Source organism: Grammomys surdaster, unplaced genomic scaffold (genome assembly GCF_004785775.1).
Source record: "Grammomys surdaster isolate TR1022 unplaced genomic scaffold, NIH_TR_1.0 220, whole genome shotgun sequence".
Classification (NCBI taxonomy): Eukaryota; Metazoa; Chordata; class Mammalia; order Rodentia; family Muridae; genus Grammomys; species Grammomys surdaster.
In genome coordinates, this window is record NW_021604665.1 from 822,359 (window position 1) to 829,791 (window position 7,433).

At 53.5% G+C, this 7,433-nt stretch overlaps 1 protein-coding gene across 1 annotated transcript in view; it reads left to right on the forward strand.

Annotated features, from left to right (window-relative positions):
* Positions 1-544: 544 nt before the first annotated feature.
* Fbln2 (fibulin 2) overlaps positions 545-7,433 on the forward strand; it is a 55,939-nt gene continuing 49,050 nt past the window's right edge. Inside the window, exon 1 of the mRNA XM_028773057.1 lies at positions 545-570. The gene's annotated coding sequence lies outside the window, so the exon portion shown is untranslated. The remainder of the gene's footprint in view (positions 571-7,433) is intronic.

Genomic DNA, 7,433 nt, shown 5'->3' on the forward strand with positions numbered 1-7,433 from the left:
GAGGAGGTGGAGGAGGAGGAGGAGGAGGAGGAGGAGGGAGGAAGGAGAAGAGGAGGAGGAGGAGGAGGAGGAGGAGGAGGAGGAGGGGAAGGAGGAGGGGGAGGAAGAGGAGGAGGCAGGGTGATCTAGACGGTGGAGAACTGAGATGGGAGCGTGCCCATGACTAGTTTCTGCAGACCTGTCCCAGGGCAGCTTTGAGCCTGGGCACCTCTGGCCATCACAGGGTACTGGGTCCAGGGGGAGAAGCTAAAGGGTGGCACAGTACTGAGATATCTGAGTCTCAGTGTAGCCAGAGCATGGAGAGGGGGTGTGGAAAAGGGGGCTCAGAGACCTGGACAGGAGAGTGCTGACTCCTGGGCTCCTATATGGGCGGATTGAGCCTTGGGTTGGGCGAAGTCTTAGCAAAATCGAGGCCCCGCCCTGAGGCGGGACCTGTGGGGCGGGGCCTCAAGGCCTGGCTTGTCCCGCTCTTCTCCACCCCGGGCCGCGCGCCACCCGGGCTCTGGATTCACCGACGGCGGGTGCACGGACAGACTGACGGTGGCGGCGCAGCTCAATACAGAGCATCGGGTGAGTAAGGAGCCTCCGGGTCTTCACGACGCGCTCCCTCTAGGTCGATCACTTTCTCTTGATCGCTGACTGTGTCTCTCTGGCCCTCCATACACTAGCCTTGTCCTTCAGGGTCTCCCAGGGTCACTCCCCTCAACCTCCCTCCCACCCCAGCGGGGAAGACTGGGCCTCTCAGTCTGGCACCACCCCACCCGCAGTCACAAACTGCCACACATGCACTCAAGCTAGCAGAAGTTACTGCAAGCTCTGCAGAGGAACAGGCCACCCCAACTCCCAGTCCAGAATCTCTCATGCAGGGGCTGTGCACTCTCACCTCTCCCACATCCCACTGCACGTGCTTTCACACATACTCGCCTGTTTTAGGCATCCTTCAGACATGCAAATGTGTCCGTGTTAAGCACGTGTGCGTTCGACATCCGTAGAAAGTTTGGTTCAATGCCGGTTGGTTCAACGCCACGCTTATCTCCATCGGCTATTTCACACACATCTCCCACACAGGCCTGTGTTGGACACAGAGGGCCTCACACTCAGGTGCACAGACAGTGTCATGGTCCCTAGCATCTGTGGTTCTCCTGCTGAGTGGGAGCCTCAGCCTAGGGAGAAGGAGGTGGCTGTTGGTGTTAGTCTTGGCTCACTCTTGCAGTGGCCTGGGGGGCCCAGGAGGGGCTGAGTCTTCAGGGGTGGGCTTGGCTCCTCACCACCTCTTGTTTCTCCCTTCCCTCACCCCCGTCCCCCTCTGTGCCTCCCTCCCCATCTCCTAGGCAAGGGTCCATCCCTTCTTCCTCAGCTGTCCTGAGATCTTGCCCATCTGCTTGGCAGTGATGGGCACTTGGGCCAGTCAGAAGTTGTCTGAGCCAGCAGGTGTTCTATGACAGGCCAGAGAGACAAAAAGGAATTTGTGGTGTGGGTGCTTGTTTCTCAGAGGATGCTGAACCCGGCCCTCCTCAAGAGAGCCCGGGTGACATGGGTGGCAGGAGAGAGCTCCCTGGGCTTGGCACCGAATGGAACTAATGCATATTTGTGATGGAATGGCCAGAGCTCTGGGCCTCACCTTCCAGAGGTGCTGTGTGTGTGTGTGTGTGTGCGTGCAGGACCCCCAAGAGGAAAGGCAGGATGGGAGATGATGTTGCCAAGGGCGGGTACCCCCTTGTCTTCCCACCCACTCCTCTATCTAGTATGTAGAAAGCATCTGACTGGAGGCACAGACCCGCCAACCCTGGCTATGACTAGTTCTGCATGTTTTGCTTGGCTCTCAGTATGCTATTATTGTTTTTAAAAATTTAATTAGCTGCCAGCATTTACTAACTGGCAGCTTTCACAGAAAAGTTCGGATTTCCGTCTTTTCTTGAAAAACACAAGCTCCGGAGGGTCAGGATTCATATGCTTTTGTGGTGTGCTTCAACCCGTGCTGCTGGCTGCCTCCCTTAGGGATGGGCCAGGAGCACCTTTGGTTGCAGTCTCCAGGCCTTCCTTCTGGGCTCCTGTCTGGCCTTTAGAGACCTATCCTGGTTGTGGCTCTTTAAATCCATTGCTATCTCAAGGGTGAGCCTAGGCTAGGCTCTGCCATGCCTTAAGTAAGCCTTCTACTATTCAGGACCTGGGTCACTACAAAGGTGGGAGTGTAAGGAATCAGGTTTACAGAAAATCCTGGTGATAGGATAGACATTTTGTGCTGGTCTGTGGGGGTGATGCTCTAGTGTCCCCATAGGAGGAAGGCCAGAGCTCTGGTGGACCTGAGATAGGCCTTGCATGGCATTTTTCTTCTTGCTATTCTAAGAGCCACTCTGTGGAGCCATACTGGTTCTCCTGACCGGAGAAGAGAGGCTCAGAAAGAATTCAGCAAGCAAAGGAGCCTTTTCACACCCTGGAACAAAGCTCTGCCTGACCAGCACTGAATTCCGAGAAAGGGAGACCTGGATGTCAGTGAGTCTGGAGTTTCCCGAGTCTCATCTACAGCTGGCACACAGTAGGTGCTCAATAAATGCTCCTGGCATGACTAAGGCAAGGAGATTGCTCCTTTGAATCATGGTGGAGCAGAACCCAGGGCTCAGGCGTAAGATCACACACAGCCTGGCCCATGTGGTCCTTTGATGTCTGATGAGAGTGACAGCCCCCTTTGCTGTGACTCCTGTGGCCCCAAAGTGGAGATCACAAAGTCAGAGTAAATCCATGGCACCACTCAGGTGTAGCCTCTTGGACATCTGCTGGCCTTGTACTTTGAATTTGGAAGATAGGCTGTGAATAATTTTTTTCTTATTTCCCTAGCTGGTCTTGGCAAAAGAAATGCCACACAGAGAGGGACTCAGGATACCACGCAAGCCAAGCTCATGTTCCTGCAGGTAGCTGCTTGATGGGTGGCTCAGGGTATGGCGGCCACTGTGTTATTCTAAGCTGAAATTTCTGTGGTCTTCCATGCTCATCTTCCACATGTGGCTGATTGTAGGTATGCTAAGCACCCCGTGACATGTGGCTGCCTGTCCACGGCTCAGGGGACATGAGGAGGGAGCAGCCACTCACTGGCCTCTCCTTGGTGCTTCTTGGAGATTTCCTGCTAGGGAGGTAGTCTAGAGGTGGGACCCTGCTCTACCCCCCCACACCCCATTCTCTGGGCCTCAGTCTTTTCTTTTGTACAGTAGAGATTTCTGGCATTTCCCAGTGCAGAGATGGGGATGACTGTCTAGCATTTTGTCCTGGCCAGGTACAGATGCAGAGCGCATGGGAGCTGCGGGCGGGTCAAGCAGATGTTGTGCTCATCACTAATGCAGCTGCTTTTCTAACTGGAGGAGGTGGGGCAGGGTGGGGCAGGATTCAGATAGGAACATATTGTGGAAAGAGGGAAAGACGGCCAGGCATATGGCTAGGTGGACTTGGTGTGTGTGTGTATGTGTGTGTGTGTGTGTATTCGGTTGTTTTGTTTTGAAACAGAATCTTGCTATGCAAAGGCTGGAGGGCTGGTCTAGCCCTTATCCTGTAGCCTATGCTTAGGGATGAGCTTACGGAGCTCTCTGAGGAGGGATTTCTAACCTGAGATATGAACAATAGTGATGGCCAGTGCAAGGGGCCCAGGTAAGATTCTCCTTGGTGCTGCTGTGGGAGAAAAGGGGAGGAGGTGGAGCTTTTGTGGGAAGGGGACAGTAAGAACAGAGAAGATGCAGGGTGCACGGCAGGGAGTTTGAAATTTCCTGGAAGTTTTTCGATTGCTTTATTTTGCTTCTTGAGACAGGATCTTGCTATGTAGTTCTGGCTGTCCTCAACTCACTATGTAGACCAGGTTGACCTCAGACTCCTAGAGATCTCCCTTCCTCTGCCTTCTGAGTGTCCCAATTAAAGGAGTATGCCAGCAAGCCCCGGAAGTTCCCGGAAGTTTTGAACTGGAAAGCTCCCAGGTGCAGGGCCATGTAAAGATGCTCTGGATGTGTGCAGGTTCCAGAGGCTTTATGCCTCTGCAGGTTGGTACTATGTGACAACCAAGCCCTCTTTAGAGCCAGGCCTGGGGTCAAGGCAGGCCTCATGTTGAAAAAATGCATGAGAATGGGGAGCCAGGTCTGGCAGGGGTCACTAAGCTTCCTGTGACATGAGCTGGTCAAACAGAGGCCAGCATAGTCTTTTGTGGCATATTATATAGCTGTAAAAATTAGAGGGTAGGCTATGCGGAAAGATCTAGAAAGTCTGCTGGAAGAAGAAAAGGAGGAGGCGCCACATGTATAGCTGTGCTGCCTTTTGTCAGATCAGAATACATATTCACTCAGGACTGCATGAACAGCAGCCACTACCCAAGGGGAGAGGTGTGACCTGTGCACACCTGGGCAGGGAAGTTCAGGGGAGGTGAGACTTCCCACTGTATGTTACATTTGGGGTTTGGGGCCTTGTTAGTGTTGTAGGCTCAGAATATACGGGAGAGGCTGGTTGGTATTTTAAGTAGCAGAGCCTATGGGTAGAGTGCATAGGCCTTGGGAGCTACCCCTAGTGACACAGAAAATAGACCTCCAAACATGACACAAAGCTGAAAGCCACCAGCCAGTGGGTGTTTGCTTGTGAAGTGTTGGGTGACAAGTGAGAGGTGCTGTTCACATCCCTGTGTTCGTGACCTCCATGAACAGACAGACTTCTTCCTGGCACGACCTGTGAAAGTTTCCATGGTGATTACATTGTATGGTGCCAAAGTCACACTTTGCAAAGTCTAGCCAGTGAGCCAAAGGAAATCCCCCGCTCTTTCCCTCCCCCTTTCCTCTTGCCTCCTTTCCTGGGGTGTGCACTCCTGTTTAATCCCTGAAGGCTGTCTGGAATGGGCATTTGGCATTTGGTTGGAAGCCCATGTCCTCACTTGGTCCTAGGCCATATTGCCCAGCCCAGGGGGGCGGCTCAGACCCCACTCTTGCACGGGGAGAGGCTGGTGTAGAAAGAAAATCCTGCTTGATCTCCTATGAGGTCCACAGCTTTGCTCCCCAAACATTGTGCTTCTTCAGGCTCGTGGCCTCATTCCGCTTCTGAGCCTCAGTTTCCTAACTGAAAACTGGGCACTGCAGTGCTTTTCCAGTTTTGTCAGAGAAGACATGCTGCTTTCACGCAGCAGGTGCTTCCTGCGCACCCACTGTGTGTCAATGCTTCAGAATGCTGAGGATAGCCCAGTGACCCAGGCCACTTCTTCCACATCACAAAGCTTGATCTGGTGGGAGACAGGGATGGGAGGTAGACTAGTACATATGTCCCTGTGAGCAGATGGGTGGGTGAGGATACTTAGGACAGGGACTCAGCATTAGGGACCCCACCCTGGTTACTGCTGCCAGGAGACAGAAGGCCTGTCAAGAGCAAGTGACCAGAACCGGTTACAGAATGAGACCTCTGCCCACCCCATGACTGAGGATTATGGAAGTCGATAGTTGTGGATGCAGGTGGAGGTGGCCACTGGAGGTGCCACACTGCTAGGGGACTCTGATGGGTCAGGGAGGGGTCTGGTTGAAGTACAAGATCCCCATGGCTGTGATGAGGAGAGCAGGCTGGAGGTGACATCTGGGTTGTCTCCTCCCCCTCATCAGGTTATTTCCTACCCCTACATCAGTTGTTGCCAGGGTGGCTGTGCACACTGATGGGGTAAATGGAGACTGTGGGATGACAGCCTCAATGGGAGAAGTGAAAACTGATTGGCCACACTTCAGGATGGCTGAGCGTCTAGAGGGCATTTGTGTGAATGTCTAGGGAGGTGCTTGCTGGAGTTGGGGCTCATGTGTTTTCTCCCCAAGTTTCCTTGCCAAATGAAACAGGTACACCGAGGGAGGAAGACATGACAGCTCTTGTGGCAGTCTTGAGGGCTGGGGGCTGCAGTACACTCTACCTATGTACACAGCCACTTTGGAAGAGAGTGCATGGAGTTCAGAGGTCTTGGAGGCCACCTCATGGGACAGCCACATCCAGATAAGCCTCAGGGAGCTGGAGAGCCTCTTGGATGGGTGCAACCACCACTTCGATGGTAAGAAAGAATGAGAGACTGGAGCCCTGAGAAAGTCTTGTTTCTCTTGGTGAGTAGTTTGATCATGAGAAGGCAGGTAGATAGAACCCGGGGAATAGAGAACCCCCCCAATGTTGGGAAAAGGGCTGGTGACAGGCATTTGAGAATACTTTGAACACGGAGGGACAAGGCCAGAAGTCTGAGGTGACAGGGCAGATAGACCAAGGCTCTGAGAGGAGATGACTGTTGGCAGTCATACTAGAGAGTATGGGCTGGAGCCAGCTCTGTTCTCCTCCATGTCCTCAGTGGTGGGTACTGCCAGCCTCCTTTTGGCTTGTTTTTTCCCAGGGTCCCTTGAGGGTCAGGCTGTGCGTCATTTACAGCCATTGTCTTCTAAGTTACTGTAACCTGGAAACGGTATAGAAATGCCTCTGCTTGTGGGCTGATTGTTGCAGAGAAAGTGCAGGTCTAGGGGAAGGTTGCTTCCTTCCTCAGGGTGGGAGCCTGACTGTATTGTCCCTGGCCAGGGTCCCCACCCATGTCTTCTAGCTGGCAAGGAAATGGTGCCACCCACCAGTACTGGGCAGAGGCCAAGGGGATGGTGGGAGCCTCAGGAGGTGGGGGCTGGGGCACTGAGCACCATGTCCTGCACCCACAGGAGGACATTGCTTGAGGCAGGCTTGATCCTCCAAGGCCTCTCATCCCATTGGGCCTCAGCTGGCTCATCTCTGAGGAGAGAATAGCACTCTTGGTTCTGCTGACCTTTGGGCTCAAGGATGGCTTGTGTGGAGAAAGAGGCTCTGAAGTGTGAAGAGGGCTGGGCAGTGTGTGGGATGTGTGGAAAAGGCTGGCTACTTGCCTTTGGCTTTAGTCACAGGGTATCTCTCCAAGCCTCAGAGTCTCCATCTGGAGAATGGGTTGAGTGACAGCCCCCTCCCAGAGGCTGATGGAGATAGAAGGATGGTCATAATCTGCACACCGTGCCCCTAACACACTCGAGGCGGGTGGGCAGCACTGAATGGTGGCTTCTCTCTTGTTACCATTCACTCTTCTGGTTGCTGAGGTGTCATTGTCAAGTTGATCTTTGGCCTTATGCTCCTTGGTGCCCCCAGAGTCCATTGTCCCCTACCTGTGACCCCCGCCGCCCCCAGCCTGAATGCCCAGCTCTAACTTTAATCTAAGAGAACATTCAGGAAATCTAGAAAGTTCTGGCTTTAGGGTCCACTCAACCTAAAATTACATCAGAAAAACACTGCAGTATGGAAGCCCTGCGAGCCCTGCACACTCTCCCCGCTGTTTCCCTTGGGTCTGACCTATATTGTGAGAACTGATCCTAAGGTCAGTGTGATGAGCCAGGGAGGTGGTGGGGGAGGGGATGAAAGAGGAAGAGGGAAAAAGAGGTGGGAGGGGTAGGGGA